We start from the raw sequence: 6,000 nt of genomic DNA, 5'->3' as shown, positions 1-6,000 counted from the left end.
CACAGCTAAGTGTTTCCATTATGGACATGTTGCTGTGTCATCCAATTTTATAGTACAAGCTGGAATACAGATTTCTTATTAAATCTACTAACATAATATTAAATTGTTGGTTGTAAAAGGCTGGAGACAGCCCAAAATGTGAATTATCATGCACTCAAAGGAATATTATACACCTATAAAAAGGATGAGGAAGCCCTTAAGGTACTGATACAGAGTGATAAAGTAAAAAAACACAAGATGCAAAACAGTGTCTGTAGAATAGTAGAGTGTCTATTGTGATGGGAAGGGGGAGGTTTTTGTTTTTGTTTTTTGCTTACATTTTAAAAAAAGAAAAACAATAGAATAAACCCAAATAAGTAATATGGATACCTGTGAGGGTAGGGTGGGTGGGAGAAGAGAACAGGGATGGAAACAAGACTTCTGTGCCTCCAACTTATTTTATAGTTTTGACTTTGAAATTATGTAAATGTTTAAGAAAAACATAAAATTAGATCATAAAGAAAAAAAGAGAAAATCCCTGAAACAAATGAACCTATGAATACTGAGCAGGGAGGGACTAGGTGTGAGAGTCTCTATCTAGCATGTCTGTCTGCTTGATGATCAGGCACCCAGTAATGAAGCTCACTGTTGGCCTGCCACACCCATCACTTACAGGATTCTGCAATTATACCTCCTAACCAGGGGAGATGACTAGTGAAGAAATACCCTACACCTCAAACCAGCTACCTCTTATGAGTTTATTTCTTAATCATAAATACAGTGAAACAAACATTTAAAGAAAATGAATAGCATGAAAGAGAAACCAAAATGAACCATATATGATCAAGAAGAAAATAGATTTAACAAAAGAGACCTCTAGAAAAGTTCTGATTAGTAATCTTATAGAAATAAAATATTACAATCATTAAGCAAGCACAAGATGATATGAAGGAAAGCAATCATAAAAAGTTAGGGATATAGCAATGATTATCAAAGAATACACTCAGGCATACCTTGGAGAAATTATGGGTTTGGTTAAGACCACTGCAATAAAGTACCACAGTAAAGCAAGTCAAATGAATTTTTTGGTTTCTCAGTGCATATGAGAATAGTCTATTAAGTGTGTAATAGCATTATGTCTAAAAATACAAGTTACATACCTTAATTGAAAATACTTTATGCTAAAAAAAAAAACCCCAGCCATCATTTGAGCTTTCAGCGAGTCATAAACTTTTTGTGGTGGAGAGTTTTTCTTGATGTTGATGGCTGATGACTGATCAAGGTAGTGATCGCTGAAGGGTGGGGCCGCTGTGACAATTTCTGAAAATAAGACAACAATGAAGTTTTGCACATCAATTGACTTCCTTTTATGAACAATCGATTTCTCTGTAGCATGCTATGATGTTTGATAGCATTTTATCCTAATAGAACTTCTTTCAAAATTGGAATCAGCTCCCTCAAACCCTGCCACTGCTTTATCCACTCAATTTACGTTCTAAATCCTTTGCCTTTTCAACAATCTTCACAGCATCTTCACCAAGAGTAGATTCCATCTCAAGAAACCACTTTCTTTGCTCAACCATAAGAACAGCTCATTCCTTTAAGTTTTATCATGAGTTTGTAGCAATTCGGTCCCATCTTCAGGCCCCACTTCTAATTCTGGTTCTCTTGCTATTTCCACCATATCTGCAGTTACTTCCTCCACCAAAGTCTTGAACCTTCAGTCATCTGTGACAGTTGGAATCAACTTCTTCCAAACTCCTGTTAATCTTGGTATTTTGACCTCTTCCCATGAATCACAAATGTTAATGGCCTTCAGAATGGTGAATCTTTTCCAGAGGTTGCAATTTCCTTTGCCCAGATCCATTAGAGAAATCATTATCTATAGCAGCTATAGCCTAAAAAATGTTTCTTAAATAATAGGACTTGAAAGTCCAGATGACTCCTTGATTCACAGGCTACAGAATGGATGTCAACAGGCATGAAAATATTAATCTTATTGTACATTTCCATCAGAGCTCTTGGGTGGCCAGGTGCATTGTCAATGAGCAATAATATTTTGAAAGGAATCTTTTATTTATTTTTTTTTCTGAGCAGTAGGTCTCAACAGTGTGCTTGTAATGTTTAGCAAACCATGATGTAAACAGATGTGCTGTCATCCAGGCTTTGTTCCATTTATAAAGTATAGGTAGAGTAGATCTAGCCTAATTCTTAAGGGCCTAAGATTTTCAGAATAATCAATGAGCTTCAACCTGAAGTAACCAGCTGCATTAACCCCTAAGAGTCAGATCGTCCTTTGAAGCTTGAAAACCAGTGTCTCCTTTCTAGGTATGAAAGTCCTAGGTGGCATCTTCCTCCAATAGAAGGCTGTGTGGTCTACACTGAAAACCTGTTGTTTAGTGTAGCCACCTTCATTAATGGTCTTAGCTAGGTCTTTTTGGAGAACTTGCTGTGGCTTCTACATCAGTACTTTCTGCTTCACCTTGCACTTTTGTTATGGAGATGGCTTCCTTCCTTACACCTCATGAGCCTATCTCTGCCGGCTTCAAACTTTTCTTTTGCAGCTTCCTCACCTCTTTGAGCCTTCATGGAATTGAAGAGAGCTAAGACCTTGCTCTGGATTAGACTTCAGCTTACGGATATATTGTAGGACTGCTTTGATCTTCTATCAGACTACTCAAACTTTCTCCATGTGAGCAATTTGGTTATTTTGCTTTTTTATTGTGTGTTCTAATTTCCTTCAAGAAATTTTCTTACCATTCATAACTTATCTGTTTGGTATAAGAGGCCAAGGCTTTGGCCTATCCTTGCTTTTGACATGCCTTCCTCACTTAGTTGAATCATTTTTAGCTTTTGATTTGCACTGAGAGATGTGTACCTTTTCTTTTCGCATGAACCCTGAAGAGGCCATTGCAGGGTTATTAATTGGCCTAATTTCAATATTGTGTTTCAGGAATTAAGGGAGGCCCAAGAAGAGGGAGAGGAAGGGACCAGGGGCTTGATAGACCAGTCAGAACATAGACATTTATTGGGTTGCTGTCTTATATACCAGTGCTGTTCATAGCACCCCAAAACAATTACAACATTAACATCAAAAATCCAACTGATCAACAGATCACCTTAACAAATATAATTATAATGAAAAAGCTCGAAATATTGCCAGGATCATTTAAAGGTGACACAGAGACACAGAGTGAGCAAAAACGGTGCTGACAGACTTGCTGGAAGCAAGGTTGCCACAAACCTTCCATTTGTAAAAAAAAATGCAAAGTCTGCAAACCATAATAAAGTGGAGTGCAATAAAACAAGGTATGCCTGTATACAGAAAATTTAAATAAGAAGCAAAAATGGCAAACACATGAAAAATTGTTTAACCTAACAACTAATCAAGGAAATGTAACTTAAAACTAGATATTTTTCATTCATGAGATTGGCAAATATAACATTGCCGTTTTACTAAATGTTTTAATTTGGGCTGCAGTAACAAATTGCCATAGGTAAAAGGCTTAAACAACATTTATTTCTCACAGTTGTGGAAGCTGAAGTCTGAAATCAGGTTGGGTTCTGGGTAAAATCCCTCCCCTCTTCTGGGTTTATAGATAGACCCCTTGTGTTCTCACATGGCAGTAAGTATAAAGAAGTAGTAGCAAGCGCTCTCAAGGGCACTAATCCCATTCATGAGGGCTCCACCTTCACAACTTAATTATTTCTCAAAGGCCTCACTTGTTAATAGTATCACAGTTTGAGGGGCAGGATTTCAACATGTGCCTTGGTAGGGAGGTTGGAAAGGCGAACACATTTAGTCCATGACAGTAACCTAATGCTGTATAAACAAATCAGTTTTGGTTTTGGCCTCTGCACTGTTTCAATTACAAGTTGTTCTGGCATTTTTCTGCAGCTAAAGTTCGCATAAGTAAAGTGGAGCACTTTATCATTGAAAACTGGAAAACCTAGTGTCTGTACTGTGTTTTAAAATAACCCAATAGTCTAAGGGGGCTGGCTCTTAACCTGTATAGGTCCTAAAAATCTAAACATTTTTTTAAAACAGCTTTATTTCACACATTGTACAATTCACTCATTTCAAATAAGCCATTCAGTGATTGTTAGTATTCATCACTATGAATCCATTTTAGAACACATTCATCCCCCAGTAAGATCTCAGATTTATAATTAATCCTCATTCTGAGCCCCAGCCCTCAACCACCATTGATCTGTTTTCTTCCATAATTTGCCTTTACTGGACAGTTCGTATAAATGTAGTCCTACAATTTGTAACCTCTTGCATCTGGTTGAAAAGACAACCAGATGTCTTTTCAAAAATCAATGAGCTCTAATGGTTTTCTGGGCATTAGGGATTCAGAGTGGTTTGGTTGGCATTTCCACCATGAGGTGTCTCATTCTCATGAAGCTAGTCACTGAAGGCTTGCTTGGGGCTGGAGGATCCATTTCGATGGCTGGCAAATTGGTGCTAGTTTGGAGGGAGCCTCTTCCTCCCTGCAGACCTGCTTGACCGGTCTTATGGCATGGCAACTGATTTCCTTCAGAGTAAGCAATATAAGCAAGCAAAGTTTTTTTTTTTTTTTTTTTTTTTTTATGACAAAGCCTCAGAAATACCCCATGGTCACTTTTTACCGTATTCTACTGGGCACACAGGCCAGCTCTAATTTAGTGTGGGAGTGACAACGCAAAGACATGGGAACCAGGAGTTGAGGATCATTGGAGGCTGGCTACCAAATATTTGGTTTTGGCAAGAATGAGAGGAAATAGGTGCCCTTATACTCTATCACTGAGTGTGTAAATTGGTGTACCTCCTTTAGGAAATGACGGGATGGCAGACAGGTAAGATTGAGTCCACGTATCTGGGCAGAGGTTTAGCACCGCCTGCAGCCCAGGGTGTGACCCTGGAGACCCAGGATTGAGTCCCAGAGTCCCACGTTAGGCTCCCTGCATGGAGCCTGCTTTTCCCGCTGCCTGTGTCTCTGCCTCTCTCTGAATGAATAAATAAATCTTAAAAAAAAAAAAAAACACATATCTTTGTATATATTCTGTGTGAAAGAAATATGAATAATGATGTTTACTGCAGCAGTGTTTGAAATAACAAAAAAGGGAAGAACTAAAATATATGTATATAAGGGAATAGATAAAGGAATGCTGCAGGGCAGTTAAGAATGTTGCAGATCTTTGGCTAATCATGGAAAGTTTTCTTTGAAGACCTATTGTTAAGAAAACAAGCAAAGAGAAAATAAGCTTCCATTTACATAAAAAAGGAAAAACCCCCGAAAACATGAAAACTGATTTTGCGTATATGTACATGTATGAATACAAAAATCTCCAGACAAGTTCTGGAAAAACACATGCAAACATTTTGGCAGTTACTTCTGTAAATGGTTAGTGTGGAGAGCACTTTTACTTTATTGAGTTTTTAACAACAAAAAATGGCTTTAAGAATATAAACATTTAAAATCAGTAAATAAGACTTTGAGTGACTACCCAAAATGTTCTCACAAAAAGGAACAGGGGCTTTAGTGGTTAGACGTTATGATATTTATTTTAGTTTTTCAGAGGTCCTTTCTGGCTTACTTATAGATTTCTAGTTGTTGCTACAATTAATTGTGTTGATCTCAGAGCAAATCTTTAGAAAATTAAGCGATGAGAGCAAGGTCTCAATTTTTTTTTTTTTAAAGATTCTATTTATTCATGAGAAACACAGAGCCATAGGCAGAGCAGGCTCCATGCAGGAAGCCTGATGTGGGACTCGATCCTGGGACTCCGGGATCACGCCCTGAGCCAAAGGCAGATGCTCAACGGCTGAGCCACCCAAGCATCTCAAGGTCTCAACTTCTGAGTCTGTATTCACTTATGGTGTCATAATGATAGGGAATGGCATTAAAATACTGCTGGCACCCCTTTCAAAATACATAAAATGTTAGTAGGCTTAGATATGATGCCACTGTGATCGAATGAGACACTGAAGTCATTGGCATTCATACACACTACAAAGGTGACCACTATTCGTTCATG

The sequence above is a fragment of the Vulpes lagopus genome, chromosome 19 (assembly GCF_018345385.1).
Source record: "Vulpes lagopus strain Blue_001 chromosome 19, ASM1834538v1, whole genome shotgun sequence".
Classification (NCBI taxonomy): Eukaryota; Metazoa; Chordata; class Mammalia; order Carnivora; family Canidae; genus Vulpes; species Vulpes lagopus.
This window is presented reverse-complemented; position numbering follows the sequence as displayed.